This window comes from Rhinopithecus roxellana, chromosome 10, assembly GCF_007565055.1.
Source record: "Rhinopithecus roxellana isolate Shanxi Qingling chromosome 10, ASM756505v1, whole genome shotgun sequence".
In the NCBI taxonomy this organism is placed as follows: Eukaryota; Metazoa; Chordata; class Mammalia; order Primates; family Cercopithecidae; genus Rhinopithecus; species Rhinopithecus roxellana.
This window is the reverse complement of record NC_044558.1, coordinates 86,143,476-86,162,316: the sequence shown is the minus strand read 5'-3', so window position 1 is coordinate 86,162,316 and position 18,841 is coordinate 86,143,476. Positions and strand designations below refer to the sequence as shown.

The window sequence follows — 18,841 nt, the reverse complement described above, 5'->3', positions numbered from 1 at the left end:
GCTTATCTTCCTGTCATCTCAAAATGTGTGTAGACTCATAACCTCTTCCCTCATCTTGGTCTTATGCTCACCTACATTCTCACGAAGTTATAGGAACTGTAGGCATTTTAATGTCCTTAGTGATGGCCACACTGAATTAAAAATTGGACAACTGGACTTGATTTGCTCTTGTGCCTGGATTATCAGAGCATTTAGGTAGGCTAGGCTCAAATCTCTCCATCTGGCAATCTAAAAGTGGGGAGGAGAGTTACATTCGAATTATTCTTTAGTCTAAGCAATCTCACACTCATCCATTCACCTATTCAGTCATTTATTCATTTAATGAATATTTATTGAGAGCCCAATATGCACCAACCAAGTTCTAGGTGCTGAGGATACAGCAATGAACAAGGCAAACAAGGTCTCTCTTCTCATGGAGTTTGTCATTTTTTACAATTTCTTCTTTTTTTGACATATGGTCCAAGATGAGATCATGGAGTTCACATAAAAACAGAGAAGTCAATAAAATATGACAGGGAGGGCAGAGGGATTATGTAACATCACATGTCCCTCCACAGAGATACCCTGTGTTTAGCAGTAAACCCTGTAAAGCTGTTCGGGGTGGAAAGGTAAGATACACTCTACAGAGAAACTACGAAATTAAGAGACCCTACAGGTCTCTGTATTAAATAGGAATTTGAGTGAGGGAGAAGCAGAGAAGAAAGAGGGAGAAGGCAATAAAGAAGAAGAAAAAGGACAAAGGAGGTAGAGGAGGAAAAGGGAGCTGAGTAACAGGAGAGTGAGAAGGGACTTCAGGAGAAAACCAATCGGGGGGGAAAAACAGGGCAGGGCTGGCTGGTGGATCCCTAAGAACTACAATGCAAACCAACCCCTCCACTTCATCCCTCTGGACCTTTAGCAGTTTCTGTTACATACCCAACTGTCTTCTGTGAGCAATGTTTTGAAGAAACAAAGAAAAGGCGCTGTGTTATACATCTGGGTTGCTTGGGGGCAAAAAAAACATGGGGGGCCTTGAGGTACTCAGACCCTCACCACAATAAAGAGTTCAGGGCCTGGCAAGGTGGCTCAGGTCTGTAATGCTAGCGTTTTGGGAGGCCAAGGTGAAAGAATCCTTTGAGGGCAGGTATTCAACACCAGTCTGGGCAACATAGTGAGACCCCATCTCTACAGAATGTAATCGTTCTTAAAATTAGCTGGTGGAGTTCGAGACCAGCCTGGCCAATATGGTAAAAGCCTGTCTCTACTAAAAATATAAAAAATTAGCCAGGCATGGTGGCACACCCCTGTAGTCCCAGCTACTCAGGAGGCTGAGGCAGGAGAATCACTTGAACCCAGGAGGCGGAGGTTGCAGTAAGCCAAGATCCCACCACTGTACTCCGGCCTGGGTGACAAAACAAGACTCTGTCTCAAAATAAATAAATAAATAAATAAATAACCTGGTGGTACCACCTGTAGTCCCACCTACTCAGAAGGCTGAGGCAGGAGGATCCCTTGAGCCCAGGAGGTCAAGACTGCAGTGAGCCGTGATCATGCCACTGTACCCCAGCCTGAGCAACAGAGCAAGATCCTGTCTCAAAAATAAAAGAGTATAGTAGGAACAGGAAGTCAAAGTTAGAGAGACTACTATTACATGAGCTCTCTAGGTTTATAGAAATTTTAAATGGACATTTGGCTTCTCACTACACATGGTACAGGAACCCAGTCAATTTGACATATATCTCAAATGTCAGGTGACCATCACAGCTGACATTTAATTACACAAGATAATCAGTGCAATGGTGCCAAATTAAAGCAAGTACAAAAAGATCCCAGTGGACACAAGGGAGGGGAGCACTAACTCATACTTGAAATGTCAGGAAAGGTTTTTGAGAAGAGGTGATTGATACCTGTAAGATGAGCTAGAGTTAGTCAGAGAGAGATGGATAGGCAGATAAGGAGGGAAGAAAGAATGTTCCAGGCAGAAGGAACAGTATGTGCAAAGGCTGAGGGCAAAAAAGAAGCTTAATTTGTCATTTGAGGACCTAAACGTAAGTCCAGCTGGGCCATATTTCGAATTGGGAGTGCAGGACAGAGAAAGGGAGGAGGGGGGTTGGGGAGGGAAGTAGAAGCCAGATCTTTTAGATGCCTTATAAGCCATGTTAGGAAGTTTGGGCTTTATCTGCCTGGAAATAGGAATCCACGGAAGGATTTTGAGGAAGGAAATAATTGCATTTGCTTTCAGGGGAGAAAAATGGCACTCACAAAGAACAAGGAGCTAAGACGAGGCTGTGGCGGTGATTGTGGGGAGAGCAATGGGGGTGGAGGTGCGGTGAAGACACTCATTGAAAAGATATTTAAACAGAAGAATCAACAGAACTTGGTGTGATGGATTATAAGTAACGGGGGGGAGACAGGAATATCAGGAATCACGAGTGGAAGGTGATGCCTTAAATGTACCAGGAGAAGAGGAAGAAAAGAAATTCATAATGAGAAGGTGAGGAGTTATGTTTTAAGCATATTGAGTTGGAGATGCTGAGGGACAGCCAGGTAGGGGGATTGCATAACTCAGGAGAGGAGGCTGCACTGGAGACAGAAACATAGCAGCAACATCCCATAGGTCAAGATGGTCAAAGGAAGAAATGGGAAGAGAGGCAAGAAGAGGAGAGGAGGGAGGGGGTCTTAAGGACAGAATAACAAAAAGCATCAAGAAGCCTACTCACAAAATAACATTTACTGACTGGACGCAGTGGCTCAAGCCTGTAATCCCAGCACTTTGGGAGGCCCAGGTGGGCGGATCACCTGATGTCAGTAGTTCAAGACCAGCCTGACCAACATGGTGAAACCCAGTCTCTATTAAAAATACAAAAATTAGCCAGGTGTGGTGGTGCATGCCTGTAGTCCCAGGTATTCAGGAGGCTGAGGCAGGAGAATCACTTGAACCCGGGAGGTGGAGGTTACAGTGAGCTGAGATCATGGCATTGCACTCCAGCCTGGGTGACAGCGTGAGACTCTGTCTCAAAAGAAATTTAAAAAAAAAAATTTTTAAATAACATTTACTGAAGGGCTGCTTAGTTCCAGACCTCATGCAAAATGTTTGGCATATATGATCTCATTCCATCTTTACAAGCCTGCAAAGAAGGGCTCTTGTACCCTTCCTGTTTTGCAGATGATGAAATAGAGGTTCTGGGAAGTGTTTTGTACACATATCCAGCTGACTATGAACCCCCTCCACATCCCTACCCTCCGACCTCCAGCGCCCTCTGCTATGAAACAAGGAGGTCATGAGAGTTATTGCGCTTTTGGAATTGAGCTCATCTAATGAGGAGGCTTTCATTAATTATATTAGCTCACATTTGTACCATATTCCTGTTTCCAGAGTGCCTTCTCCAGTATTATCTTATTAAATGCTCACAGCATCCCTCTGAGGTGGGCATTATTATAACCTCCATTTTGCAAAGAAGGATATCAAGACTTAAGATTGTCCAATAGTCACATAGCAGGTAAGAGGCAGAGCCAAGTCTAAATTGAAGTCTTTCTGTCCCAGTCAGGGGCAATCTGAAATTGCAAGACTTCCTCCGCCCTCCCACTTGGCAGTTTCTGAGCCTGTTTCTCAGAGCTGTAGCTCTATCTAGTGGCCTTTATCAGTATTGCTCTCCCACCCTGCCTTCCAGCAGAGTGTCACTTTCCGGCCAAAAAAAAAAAAAAAAAAAAAAGGCAAGTATTAAACAGCAGCAACAAGACCTATTCTGCTTAGACAAAGAGTGTTTACTCAAACCAAGGAAGACCTTTTACTACTAAGATAGACTGGGGACCAGGACGAGGCAACACATTCCCTCCCAGCTTCCAGGTTCTAAGAAGAGCCACAGGAAGAAAATTTTTTGCTTACTAGCCTCTCCATCATAATCTTAATTGAGCACCTACTAGGTGCTGGGTCCCCAGGAGTCACTGTCCCACAGCTCTGACCAAGCCATCTAAGTGATTAACATGAGAGCTTTTTAAACTATATGTGCGCTAGAGAAGCTTTTTTTCTGTAAAGGACTGGATAGTAAACATCTGTTGCATGTTATTTTTATTTATATAGTCCTTTAAAGGTGTAAAAACTGTTCTTAAATTAGAGGTCATACAAAAAGAGACCATAGACCAGATTGGGGCCATCAGTCATCATTTGCTGACCCCCACTCGAGGATAAATTTAAGAGTGAAGAGGAATGTCTTCCCCAAAAAACAGACAAGGAGGGCTAGTGAACGTAACATGGTAAATATGTAGATGAAGGGGGGTTTGGCACTACTCAGAATAGTGTTTGTCATTTTTGTGGAAAAGGAATGAATGCATAGGGTACAAATCCTAGCAGTGCAAAAGGATATCCACTAAGTAGTGAATATTCCTCCCCCTCCAACTCTCAGACCCCATTCCGGTTTACAGAGGCACTCACACTGTGCCCAGTAACTTGTATTACTTTCCAGGGATATTCTTTGCATGTATAAGCAACACATTTTTAATTAATTAACTAAAATGAAGCATTCATTGTGCGCTTACTGTATACCACGCATTGTTCTAAGTGCTTTGCATTCAATTATAGTTTATCCTCACAACAGCTCTATGAGGTAGATATCACTCTGACCCCCACTTTATGGTGGAGGAAACTGGGGTGTAGAAAGTTGAGAAACCTGCCCAAGGCTACATAACTGGGGTAAGTAACCTTTTTGCTTTTTAACAGACATAGTGAGCTTAGTATACAAACTACTGCATTAATTTGCTATGTTGGTGGTCATTTCACTTCCTATCTTCCTACTTTATATGAAAGAGGAAAGAGGCTGAAGTTTCATACCAGTACATTAAAACCAACACCTAGACTGCTGTCACCACCCTGCCTTGGCATTTTATTTAAAGGTTCGCAGTTAAGGATGACCTGGGCCAAAAGTTATGACCAATTGTGAAGCATGTTATCAAAATAAAAGCCCAAGCTAATGTTAAAACAATGCCTGCACCACTTCCTCTTTACCCAATCCTGCTCATTTCAGTCCCTGAGCTTCACCTGCATGGCTGAGGTTGAGTGTCCTCCCTGTTTTGGGACCTGGAGGTAGCCAGGGGAAGTCAGATAAAAATAATGTAGAGTAAGAATTCAATAAACGTGAAACTTTTCTAAGTGCCTCATGCTAGGCACTATGTAATACATATGCATTTACTGGTTGATTCCTTGTAATTATCCTGTGAAACTAGCATTCTTATGCTTCTTCACATTTACAGAGGACAGAAAATTGAAGTTAAAGGAGGTGAAGCGGCTTGCCCAAGTCACACACCTTCAAGCAATTAATCCAGAGTTCAAATCCTGGTCGTCTTGAGATTTTGCAATATTGTTTTAATCACACTACACTGCCTCTACTTAAAGGATCTTGTCTTGGGGTTCCAATTGGTCATCTTCTGGGGGGGAATCAGAGCTCAAGCTTTAGTGATAATAACATTTAGAAACCATTTACATTTTTGAAGGGCGTTCACATCCGTTAGCACCATGTGATCTCCAAAGCAATCCCGAGATGTGCAAAGCAAATCTCACTCACATTTTGAAGACATGACACACCCAGTAACTTGAGATTTGGGCCTGGCTATTTAACTCTCCACCACACTGCCCTGGGGCAAAGGAACCACACTAGTGAAAAGCTGAGAGAAGACAAATGCCTTTCTGGCCTAGTCTCAAAATAGCTCTGAATTTTTTTTGTTTACTTATTATCTGTCTTCCCAACTAGATTTAGCCTTCATGAGGGCAAGGACTACATCTGCTTTATTTGTTATTATATTCCCAGAACTTCTCATAACATTTCTGGTATCAACTGGATGGATGGATGGATGGATGGATGGAGGGATGGATGGATGGATGGATGAACAGTTGAATGGATAAGTGGATGAATGCTTGAGTGGATGGATGGATGGATGGATGGATGGATGGATGGATGGATGGATGGATGGATGACTGAGAGAAACTAAAAGAAGCCATCATCAGGGTTAGACTCATCAAGATTCCTCAGATCCCCACTGCCTTCTAGGAAATAGAGATGACCAGGAGGCTAGCTTATATGTGAGGCTGCCCATCCTGGCAAAGGTGGAGACTGATAGTATAAGAAATAAGCTCACAGCTCAGTGTCCTAAGGCAAGGCCAGCACAAACAGTTCCCTCAATGACCCAACAGGTTGGTCAGAATAGAGCTGAGGTATTCCTTTGACCTTAGACTTTTAAAAGTAAAAAATCTACTTTCAGAGCTTGGGGCAGGTTTTCTATTAAACATCACAGAGCTAGTCCCTTCCATCACATGCCTTAAGCCAGAAACACCCACATCCTTTGTCCCAATCCACTTTCCGTGCTCTGATGAAAAGTCTCTCCCACTTGCCTTTTGGGATTATATCTATCACCACGGATGCTACTCAACAGCCATTTCCCATTCTTCTTTTGCTAGGAGTCCTGATTTTGTTCAAGTGTCTACCCCTTCCCATGTGAGATCAGGATAAATCTTGATTGGTCTAAATTTATACTGGCAATTCCATTCCTCATGCTAGGGTTGATTTATAGGTGGTCATGTGACCCCAGGTTTTCAAGAGGAGGCTCCCAAGAAAGGTTTGTTTCTTCTTAAAAACAAACACAGAGGAGGCTGGGCACAGTGGCTCACACCTGTAATCCTGGCACTTTGGGAGGCCAAGGCAGGTGGATCACCTGAGGTCAGGAGTTCGAGACCAGCCTGGCCAACCTGGTGAAACCCCGTCTCTACTAAAAATACAAAAATTAGCTGGGCGTGGTGGCAGGCACTCGTAATCCTAGCTACTCAGGAGGCTGAGGCAGGAGAATCACTTGAACCCGGGAGGCGGAGGTTGCAGTGAGCTGAGATCACGCCATTGCACTCCAGCCTGGGCAACAGAACAAGACTCCATCTCAAAACAAACAAACAAACAAAACAGAGCACAGAGGAAAACAGTCCATCCCTGGAAGTTATCATGTCTTCACTAAATTGTGCAGGCACCTTGCTGCCAATAAGGGGCAGAGCCAAGAGAATCACCTTGGTTGGAACATTTTGAAGTGAGTTGATACATCCTTCATTACCCAAAGCAGTTGAGTCTGGGTTTTCCGCTACTTGAAGCTGAAAATACTCAGTTACAGAAACCCATAACAATATCATTCTCACTTCTCACACTTAACTAACATCTGCTCTTTTGATAGCTATTTGAATGATAACTCCCTTATCTGCAAATCTCAGAGAAAGTCTTTGACTCTGTTAAGCAAGATGTCATCATGCCAAAGAGAACCTAGATTTGTTATATTTGGGACTCCACAAAAAGGCTGCTGCTTGGGCGCGGTGGCTCAAGCCTGTAATCCCAGCACTTTGGGAGGCCGAGACGGGCAGATCACGAGGTCAGGAGATCGAGACCATCCTGGCTAACACAGTGAAACCCCGTCTCTACTAAAAAAAAAAAATACAAAAAACTAGCCGGGCAAGGTGGCGGGCGCCTGTAGTCCCAGCTACTCCGGAGGCTGAGGCAGGAGAATGATGTAAACCCGGGAGGCGGAGCTTGCAGTGAGCCGAGATCACGCCACCCGCACTCCAGCCTGGGCGACAGAGCGAAACTCCGTCTCAAAAAAAATAAATAAATAAAATAAAATCCTTTAAAAAAAAAAAAAAAAGGCTGCAGTGTGTCTTGCAAATGGCAACATTAACTCTGCTAAAACCTTCCCAAAGATGTGAAACTCAGGGGTCACCAAGGAGCTGGGGGTAAGGCAGAGAACATGACACAGTACAAAGCCCTTCACAAGGCAGAGACATCTTCATCCCCAAAGTCAAAATAATCTAGGAACAGGGGTGAAAATGAAAAACTGGTGACTGGGGAAGATTTTCAACATTGATTTTAAGGTATGCATGGGAACGGGGGTGTGAAGGAGGTGAAGAATAGTTTACAGCGATTAGACGGTAAGTCCTGGAGGTAACAAGTGGGAGAAGGGGGCTGAAAGAAGGGCTGCAGTTTGACGGGTGGAGGTAGGAAACTTAGAGTGTTTGAGCCAGGTGAGACCTTGTCATCTACCTGAGCTTGCATATCATCAAGTACCTACCATGCTCCAGGCTTTTTGAGAGATGCCAGAGATATAAAGATAGTCTGTGTCCTCCAAAGGTTAAATAGTGGTGCTATAGTGTTATGGTTAAAAGAGAACATTCAGGTGTCAGACTGAGAAAGTTCAGATCCTAGCTGTGCTGTCATTAGCTGTATGACCTTGAAAGATATCTTCACTTCCATGTATCTCATCTGTAAAATGGGAACGCCATTGAAGAGTCAATGAGATAGCCTGGGCTGGGCTTGGTGGTACATGCCTGTAATCCCAACACTATGAGAGGCCAAAGTGGGCAGATCATCTGAGGTCAGGAGTTCGAGACCACCAGCCTGGCCAACGTGGGGAAACCCCTCTCTACTAAAAATATAAAAATTCGCCGGGAGTGGTGGTGGGCACCTGTTATCCCAGCTACTCTGGAGGCTGAGGCAGGAGAATGGCTTGAACCCGGGAGGCAGAGGTTGTAGTGAGCCGAGATCATGCCTGGATGATCTCCGAGTGAGCCTGGATGACAGAGTGAGACTCCATCTCAAAAAAAAAAAAAAAAATTTAGTGAGATAGGCTGTATAAAGTATCCAGCTTACAGTAAGGACTCAATACACCTTAGCTGTGACAACAATGGCAGAGAAAGATGGAGCACACAGAAAGCCACCACCTAAGTCTGGCAAGTCAAAAAAGGTACATCAGTCAATGTCTTTACATGCAAGCAACAGAATCTGATTGTGGCTAATTTAACTCTGAGTCTTTACATTTGCCTCTGAAAACATAAAAATCTGATTGCAAAGCCTAAGTCACATGATCATATCCTAGTTGATAAAAAAGGCTGAGAAAGCAAGTATGGATTTTTTGACTTTTATAATAGGAGAAATATTAATCCATAGAGTGAAAGTTTCCCAAGAAAAGGAAAAGGACTCAGATGCTACTCACAAAAAAACAAAAGTGTCCTCTAGAAAAGGCTTCCTGGAAGAAGTAACAACTGAGTTGAAACCAATCCACATCCTACATTTTACTAATGAAGAAACTGAGACACAGAGAGGTGGACTCTTCCAAAGTCACTAGCTTTGGGAGGAAAAGAAAGAAGGGCTTGGAATAGGGGACAGTAAGGTTCAGGAGGAGACCCCAAAGGAGACCTCTGATGGGCTGAGGGAGGAAGAGGCTAAAAGCCTCAGTCAGAGTTGGTGTTGGGTCCAGAAGTGGTGGCAGCAGAGGAGACAGTGAATATTGGACAGTGTTAGTTTCCAGGCATGGGAAGAAGTTGGGATCCAGCATAGAGGAGTGGTGTATCATAAGGAATTGGTTTGGTCTTTATCCCAGTTTCTGCGAGGGAGCCTCTAAACCCTTAGAAGTTCTGGAGTGAGACGAGTTTGTTATTAATGGTGGGCCCCACAGATCACCCCTGAGTTTATGCTAATGAGGTGATCCACAGTGGGTCCCTAGATAGTTTTATGCTGGAAGCTGGTCATGCCAGAAAGACCAACAATGTGATTAGAAGGTTGGGGTTTTGAACCACATTATATCCTTTCATCTTCCTGTGCTCTGGGGACAGAAGGAGGGTTGGAGGTGGGGTTCAATCACATCGCCATTGATTCAACCAAGCATGTCTACATGATGAAGCCCTAATAAAAACTCTGAACATCCAACACTCCAGTGAGTTTCCCTATTTGATAATCATATATCGATATCCTGAAGACATGGAAACACCACATCTTGGACCCTCCCAGACCTCACTCTGTGTTACTCTTAATTTGGATCATTTTGATTTATGTCCTTTATAATAAAATTATAATCATCTATATCACACTTTGTTGAGTTCTGTGGGTTGTTCTGTCTTATACACAGATAAGAACTCAACAAAGTACGATATATATGATAGTGAATTAATGGACCAGAGGGGCTAGTGGGAACCCTCAAACTGTAGCCAGTTGGTCAGAAGTATAGGTGGCCTGGGACCTCTATGAATGGTGTCTTAATTGAGGACATTCTTGTGTACCCTTAATCTGAAAGTTTTGACCTACCTCTGGATAGTTAGCATCACAACTGCATAGTAAAATGAAAGCTGCAATTCAGGCAAAGGACTATATCGTTCCAAACCCATGGTTGAGCCTCTGTCAAGGAAAGTCCTCACTCAAAGATGGAACACACGTGTAGCTTGTGCCTGCCCATTCCCTCTTCTTTAGGCAGCAACCCCTTCCTCCTGACTCTCATTCATTGTGGATTGAGCAGTGCTTCAGTCCAGTGCCAGGTGTGGGCACGTGACCAAGACCTGGATAATGCAAGCATGACATTTCCCTAATCATAGCAAATGGCTCAGGATGGACACCCAAAGTAATCCAATAAAACTCATTTCCTGAACTTCTGTTGGAACTGGAAGAGAGAACAAGAAACCCTCTTTCTTCTGGAACTGTAGACACTAAGGACAAAACAAGCCTATTGCTTCTGGGAACCAGCACATGAGAGAAACTGCCAACAAAGGGAGGAAAACAAAGCCAAGAAATGCAGCAAAAGAGAGATCAAACATTGGTCACATCATCTGGGCCCCTGGCTCCCTAGCCAGATCTTTGAACTTTTGGTTATGGTGGCTAACAGCTTCTCTTTCTGCGGAAGCCACATTTGATTTCCTTCACTTGCAACAAACTGATTCCCAATTAATGCAACAGGAGAAAGAAAAGAGATCTGTGTACAAGCATAGTCAAATTCTAGACACCCCTTCCTCTAAGAGGGCGAGTGAGGTCATAGAGAAAGGCACTATCATGGGATATATCATGCAGGTGATGCTAAGACGAAACCCTGAGTTAAATTCACAACATCAATCAAGAGAAAAGGAAAAGACTAAGAACACAGATGTTTTATCACTCCATTTTGCAGCAGGTGTGGAAGTGCCAATTTGGATTTAAAAGAGCATGAAACAAATGCAAGGTGGGGATTGTTATCAGAGCCAACCCTCATGTCTCTACCACTGTGAAAAGAGGCGCCAGGTAAGTAAATTTCCTAGCTCAATGGTCTTCAAAGTGGAAGGGTTGCACAAGATGATCCATTAGGGAGCAGAAAAAAATATCAGAACTTGTATTTATAGCTATCTTAGCAAAAGTCTATCTGAAGCTTTACGAGTAGTTTGGGTGTGGATTGACCCTGGCACCCCCATTCAGTCTGTACTGAGAAAGAGACCACGTGTCTGGTGTCAGGCAAGTCAAGAAACCCAGGAGAAGTTGGGCATTCCACAATATGAAAGGAATAATAGTGGGATTCTTGTCATCTCATCCCCAGTGTTACTTCTGATAAGCTTCCAATGCCTCTTCTTTAAATCTCCTGATATTAATTCTAGAGCATCGAGGGTACCTATGAATTGGCATTCCTCTCACTGTACCCCAGTGATGCTCTCAGATACTGAAAGATTAGTTATCTTCCCTTGCATTACATGACCCCAGGCAACTGATATCCTAATTAACCCTTCCTCTATCTCCTCCTTGGTTCTCTAGCTTCTCTCCCAACAAAAGTGAGTTTGCAAAGAGAAAGAGTGCACCTAACTTGTGCATAAAAAACTTAAACTTTACATAGAGTTTTTTTTAAACACGCAACTTCCAGTTTAATGGGAGTCAAATGGCCAAGTGCCTCAATTAAGGAGCATGAAATAATGCTCTGCAATGTTCTTTAGTTCACCCCACAAACTGGCTGTTCTAAGCACGTTCTAAATCTCTCTCTCTCTTTTTCCCCACTCCAACCCCCATGATAAAAAAGAGAACTGAGTCTTCAAGGGATCAAAGAAACAGACCATCCACCCCAAACTATTTTTACTTGGGGTGACACAGAAACATCACCATGCAAGTTTGCTAAAACAGCAGCTGGATCTCACTTGTAAAGCAGTTCCAACAGAGGAGGAAAGGGATACAAATTTACAAAGACAATAAATTTAACACTCTTTTCTCATTATACCAGAGCTTGTAAGAGGATTGCATTACAGGTCTAGCAACTCTAGGGCATCTGAAATGCGGTCTCATTTACAAACATTTTATTTACACTTTATGATTTCATGAACCACTGATTGCATAAAGCAGGCCAACTGGCCTCCTCCTCTCTTCTTCAATTTAATGCCATTTTACATTTGCAGAAAACTCACCAATGAAGAATAGCAGATAGGTGAACAGGCTAGCCAGGAAGTGGGTCAGATGGTAATACATTTAGTCTTCTTTTCCTCTAGGGCTTCAGTTTCCCCATCTGTAAAATCAGAAAGTTAAATTATGAGGGTCCTAAATCTACATTTCAACCAAGACCAGGCAAGTAATACAAATGACTGGAGGGAATGGGGTCTAATATTATGTGTCGAATATTTGACAGGCACTGAGTGAGAAAGGTACTGGGAGCAGAAAGGGAGACAAGCCATGATCCTTGCTCTGGTGAAGCACTTGGCCTTGTGAGAGATGTGAGCACATAGGCAGCTACCAACAAATATGATAAAAGCTGTGTTCAAGGTTCCACGTGAATGCACAGGAGGGTTGGACTAACCCATCCCAGATGAATCCTCGAAGATTTTTAAAATAAATGAGAAGGAACTTGAGGGGAAGAGGAGTGTTGTAGGTGAAGAAGTGGAAAGAACAAGAGAACAGGAATGGCTTTTTAGGTGGAGAAAACTGCCTGTGCAAAGTCACAGTGACCTCAAAAACAATTATGTATTGGGGGAGAAAAAAGAAGTTTGTTAGGCCTGGAAGGTCCATACATGAAGTTATGGAAAAATAGTCTAGAAGGGTGAGTTGGAAATAAATCACAAACAACCTTGAGGAATCTGTCTTGAGAGTAATAGGAAGCCAGGGATATGTTCTAAATTGTTGAGAAAACCAGTGATATTTACATTTTAGAAAGTTTGCTCTGTCTGCAGGGTGGGGAATGGGTTACAGCAGCACCATCCGATATGGTGGTCATTAGCCGTGTGTGGCTACTGAGCACTGGACACATGGCCAGTCCAAATTGAGATGTGCAATGTAAACTAAAAATAAAATCTTAAGCCCCACCAACAGAACAGACTCCTTCTTGGCCAAAGAGACCCCCAGAAAAACCTTAAAAACTGAGCTCACGGCCATGACAAGAACCGGAGGTCTGACACACCTCGTTATACCCCTCTTTTGTGTAGTTTAGACACAACTGACCAGAGTTAATGTTAAAATAGAGATCACAAGACCGACAAAATGAATTCTTTGTAGCAATAAGATACCAAGTTATCAACAGGGCCTATGGCCATTCCAGGAAAGGGTTAAGTCACACACTCCTTCACTTAAAGAATAAACTGTATTCTAACTGCCACAAGGTTTTTCTTTTTCTTTAGCAGCTGAACAAGCGCTGGCCTTGAGATAAGCAATGTTAAAGCAACTGCCACTAACCAACCACCAGACACTGACCAACTGATCCTCCCCGGCACCGTTCCCTTTCCACCAGCCATAACTACAGCTTTGATTAGACAAGAGACTGATTTCAATAACTTTCTCCTAATAAAAAAGACCACAACTATGGACTGATTCTGGCCAGTTTACAGAGGCTGTGCACACGAGTGCCTTTGTCCTAAAAAGACCTTTTTGACATATAGGACCTAATTATAATATATTTAAATGTCAGGACCCACTCTAAGGTGAACGAGTCATATGTCACACGTGTCATAACCGCCTTCATAAATATTCATAACTCTTCTCATAACCTGTTGAATATGTATACTTGGCCACCCCAGTCAGCTAAAATTCCTGTCCAACCCCTCCTCCTCCTGGCTGCGCCTGGTGGCTCACGCCTGTAATCCCAGCACTTTGGGAGGCCAAGGCGGGTGGAACACAAGGTCAGGAGATCGAGACTATCCTGGCCAACACGGTGAAACGCCGTCTCTATTAAAAATACAAAAAATTAGCCGGGTGTGGTGGCGGGCGCCTGTAGTCACAGCTACTCAGGAGGCTGAGGCAGGAGAATGGCCTGAACCCGGGAGGTGGAGCTTGCAGTGAGCCGAGATCGCACCACTGCACTCCAGCCCGAGCGACAGAGCAAGACTCCATCGCAAAAAAAAAAATAGAAACCAACTCCTCTCCTTCAAAATGCCTGCTAATGATTCTGGCCAGAGGTATGGTTCCCAGCCTGTGGGATGGCCACCTTGTAGACTGTAAACCTTTTTTAAAAAAATAAGGTCTCTTTACCTAAATGCATAGATGTTGTGATTTTTCAACAGCTATAAGTATAAAATACACACGGGACTTTGAACAGTGAGTATGAAAAAAGGAATGTAGACTATCTCGTTAATATTGTTTAATATTGGTTATGTGTCAAAAGGATATTTGGAATATACTGGGTTAAATAAAAGATGGTATTAAAATTAATTTATCCTGCTTCTTTTTACTTGTTTAATGTGGCCAGTGGAAAATTTAAAATTACATATGTGGCTTGCATTATAATTCCATTGGACAGAGCTGAGTTAGAGAGCCTGAGACTCAAGAAAAAAGACCAATGACGAGACTTTGAAATGTCCAGGAGACATTATGAGAGCATGGGAGTTTGAACCAGACAGTGGGATGGGGACAGAGAATAAGAGAATATGCAGGCTTCTCAATGACAGATTGGATAAAGAAAATGTGGCACATATACACCACAGCATACTATGCAGTCATAAAAATGAATGAGATCATGTTTTGCAGGAACATAGATGGAGCTGGAGGCCCATTATCCTTGGCAAACTAACACAGGAACAGAAAACCAAATACTGCATGTTCTCACTGATAAGTGGGAGCTGAATGACGAGAACTCGTAGACACAAAGAAGGGAACCACAGACACTACAGCCTACCTAAGGGTGCAGGGTGGGAGGAGGCAGAGGAGCAGAAAAAAATAACTATTTGGTACTTAATACCTGGGTGATGAAATAACCTGTACAACAAACTCCCATGACACAAGTTTACCTATTAATGTACGACAAACCTGCACATGTACCCCTGAACCTAAAATAAAAATTTAAAAAAAATAAAATTTGGGAAATAGCAGGAAAAAAATTAAAACCAGAAGATGACATATAATAGCATGATCTCATTTTTATAAAACAATAAGCAAGAGTAAAACGCATGCTGTGTAGGTATACATACAAATGTGACTTTATATATGCAAAGCAGTGATAAACTCCCAAACTCAGGATAACGATGACCTCCGTGGAAGGGACCTGTGGCCCTGGACTTGGAAAGAGCATCAGGTGTATGTCTTATTGGCAATGCCCTAGTTCTTTGGTTGATGGGGCCACAAATTTTCATTATAGAATTAATCTGTATAATGTAAACACATGTGATGTGTGTGTGTGTAAACAAATACTTTTAAGATCAATTTTTCGGCTGGGCATGGTGGCTCATGCCTGTAATCCCAGCAATTTGGGAGGCCAAGGTGGGCAGATCACGGGGTCAAGAGATTGAGACCATCCTGGCTAACACAGTGAAACCCCATCTCTACTAAAAATACAAAAAATTAGCCGGGCATGGTGGCGGGCGCCTGTAGTCCCAGCTACTCGGAAGGCTGAGGCAGGAAAATGGTGTGAACCCGGGAGGCAGAGCTTGCAGTGAGCCGAGATCGTGCCACTGCACTCCAGCCTGGGCAAGAATGCGAGACTCTGTCTCAAAAAAATAATAATAAATAAATAAACAAATAAGAAAAAAAAAAAAGAATATGTGGGCTTCTGGTTATAGGTTTTGCTGATTAAGGGCATGAACTCTGGGACCACACAGCCTGGTTCAACACTTGGCTCTGACATCTGCCAGCTGTGTGACCTTGGGCAAGTCACTTAACCTGTCTGTTGTGCCTGAGTTTCCTCACTTATGCAACCTGAGTAGTAGCAGCACCTGCTTTATAAGGTGTTATGAAGATTAAATGAGTTCATTCCCTGATTCTCACAGTTGACTACATATGTGAGTCACCTGGGGAGTATTCAAAACTCTCAATTTAGGAGAGTCTGATTTCATTGGTGTAGGGCATGGCCTAGAGCATCTGGACTATTTTAAATTACCCACGTGATTCTAACGTACAGGAGAGTTCGTGAACCATTGCATTAGTATATGTAGATGGTTGAAAGAGTGTCTGACACAGTGTAACCATGATTTAAGTATTTGAAGTTATTATATTTTTAGTGTCTTTAAAATGCATAATATATTTAAAATCCACAATTGAGAGTCTACTATGTGCCACTAAATGCCACTGCAGGGACAGAATATTTCTTAAATGAATTCACAGAGCTCACAGGGAAGGAAGGTTTCAACATGTCCTCTCCAGTGAGCACAGGTAGGCCAACTGGAGATCAAGTTCGGATCTGGCAGCTCATTCAGCAATTCCAACTTTTTGAAGTCTCGGTTGGTGAAATATTACAGACCATTTCCCAAAACACTTAACTCCAACAACAAGATTTTAGTGTTTGGCAACATACAAGCAGAATGCAATTAAGTCTTGGAACTGTGTACTGAGTGTCTATCAGCTGGAGCCAAAGGGGAATGTAGGGAGACGAGGCTCCTTTCAGAGTATGGAACAAGCCCATCCGTGTCTCAGGCCCCCAGAGTGGAGGCACCTTAATGAGAACTGGCTAATGGTGGTAAGAACTCCTTGTCATCAATGAAGGAGGTATGTCTGGGCCTTACAAGGACATAAAGCAAAGAGGTAATAAAGTCATGAAAAAAACAATGGCCCTTCTGTCTTGGACAGAGCTTAAAGAAAAATCAGAGCCATCTCTATTCTTATTTGATAGATTTATGTTCTCATTCACATCGTCTCCAGGCACTATGAATGCTAATTCAAATAGTAATCGTTAACATTTATTGGGTGTGTATTACATGCCAGGAGCCATCATAAGCATTTTATATGCATCAAATTTTTAAAATATGAGGAAGGGGTCATTATCAATACTTTATAATGAGGCAACTGAGCCTCAGAGAGGTACAGCAATTTGGTTGCAAGTAACAGAGTCTACACTCAAACTAACCTAGACTAAAGCGGAATTTGTTGCCTTGAGGAGTACAATGAAGTGTTGAAACATCAAGCTCTGAAAGGGACAAAGATACAGATGGATCTTTGATGCAACTGGCTCCAGGGTTTTTTTTCTCTCTGCTCCTCTCTTCTTCTATCTGTGCATCAGCCACATCCTATTCTGCTACATGCCAGCTTCTAACACAGGTGGCAATGTGGTTTCTCAACTCCCCAGGCTCTCCTCTCTGTTCTGGTTTCAAAAATCCTAGGGCAAAGCTCTGATTGGTCCAGCTTGGGTCAAGTGTTCACCTTGAACCAATCAACAGTAACCAAGAGAGCAAGATCATGTGAAAACACGGCAGTTCACTCAAATCACATGGGTTGGAGTCAGGGAAGAAGAAAATGACTTCCCAAAAAGAAGAATGATATATGTTCCCAGAAGAAAGAGAAAACTACCTATCATAGTCCACTAATTCTAAGAATAAGAGCCAACAAGACTATTAAATAGGGAGGAAACTGACTCCTCCTTAAGGTTACACACTCTGAAAGTCCTCCGAAAATCTGAGGTCCAGACCACGTATGGCATGCCAACTCAATTGAACATTAATTGATTTTTTACAGTGTACTGGCATTATATTCCAGGCTACCACATAGTATGACCTCAGTAAATATTTGTTGGATGAATAATGCAAAGATGAATAAGGCAAGGTCCCTCTACTCAAAGAACTTACAGCCTAGTAAGTGATGAAGGCAAAGCAACAGCCCCAAAGGGACACAGAGCATAGTCTGAGAGCTCAGACAAATGGAAGATCACATTGGTTTGAGAACACATAGGGAGACAATAAGTTAGAAAAGTCATCAAGGAAGGAGGTCCTATTTGAGATCAACCTTGAAAACAGAATGAGATTTCAATAGGCAAAATGTAAGAAAAGTGTGCCCCAGCAAGAGCAAGCCATGTGAGCAAAGGCATGGAGGCAGGGATGGACATATCATCCAGGTTTTTTTAAAATTGTACTAAAATATACATAACATAAAATTTGCCATTGTAATCATTTTTAAGTTTACAATTCAATGGCATTAATCACATTCACATTGCTGTACAACTATCATCACTATCTTGAAACTCTTCCATCTTCCAAAACTCTTCCATCACCCTTGCAGAAACTCTGCACCCATTAAGCAATAACTCCCCATTCCCAGGAACATGGTAATCTCTAATCTACTTCCTGTCTCCATAAATTTACCTAATCTATATATTTCATGTAAGTGAAAGTATACAATATTGATCATTTTGTGTTTGGTCTATATCACTTAGCATAATGCTTTCAAGTTTCATCCATGTTGAGGGATGTACTGTATCTTCATTCCTTTGTACACCTAAATAATATCACATCATATGAATATTCCACATTACCTTTATCAATTCATTGATGGATGGACGTTTGGTTTGTTTCCACCTTTTGGTTATTGTGACTAATGCTGCAGTGAACATTGAGGGGTACGTGTCTGTTCAAGTCCTTGTTTTCAATTCTTCTGGTTATCTACCTAGAAGTGAAATTGCTGGGTTGTATAGTAATTCTGTTTAGCTTTTTTGAGGAACTGTCATACTGTTTTTCTGTAGTGGCTGCAGCATTTTACATTCCCACCAGCAATGTACAAGGGTTTCAATTTCTCTGCATCCTTGCCAACACTTATTGTATTCCATTGTTGTTATTAGTGTTTTTAACAGCCATTCTAATAAAGGTGAAGTGGTATCTCGTTGTGGTTTCAATTTGCATTTTTTTAAATGACCAGGGGTATTTAGCATCTTCTCACATGCTTATTCAAGCCAT

General features: G+C 42.5%; 1 long non-coding RNA gene across 1 annotated transcript in view; it reads right to left on the bottom strand.

Annotated features, from left to right (window-relative positions):
• The window catches only part of LOC115900022, a 204,747-nt gene that overhangs the window by 145,005 nt on the left and 40,901 nt on the right, over nt 1-18,841 (bottom strand). Inside the window, exon 2 of the long non-coding RNA XR_004059706.1 lies at nt 12,176-12,273. This is a non-coding gene — a long non-coding RNA (uncharacterized LOC115900022). The remainder of the gene's footprint in view (nt 1-12,175; nt 12,274-18,841) is intronic.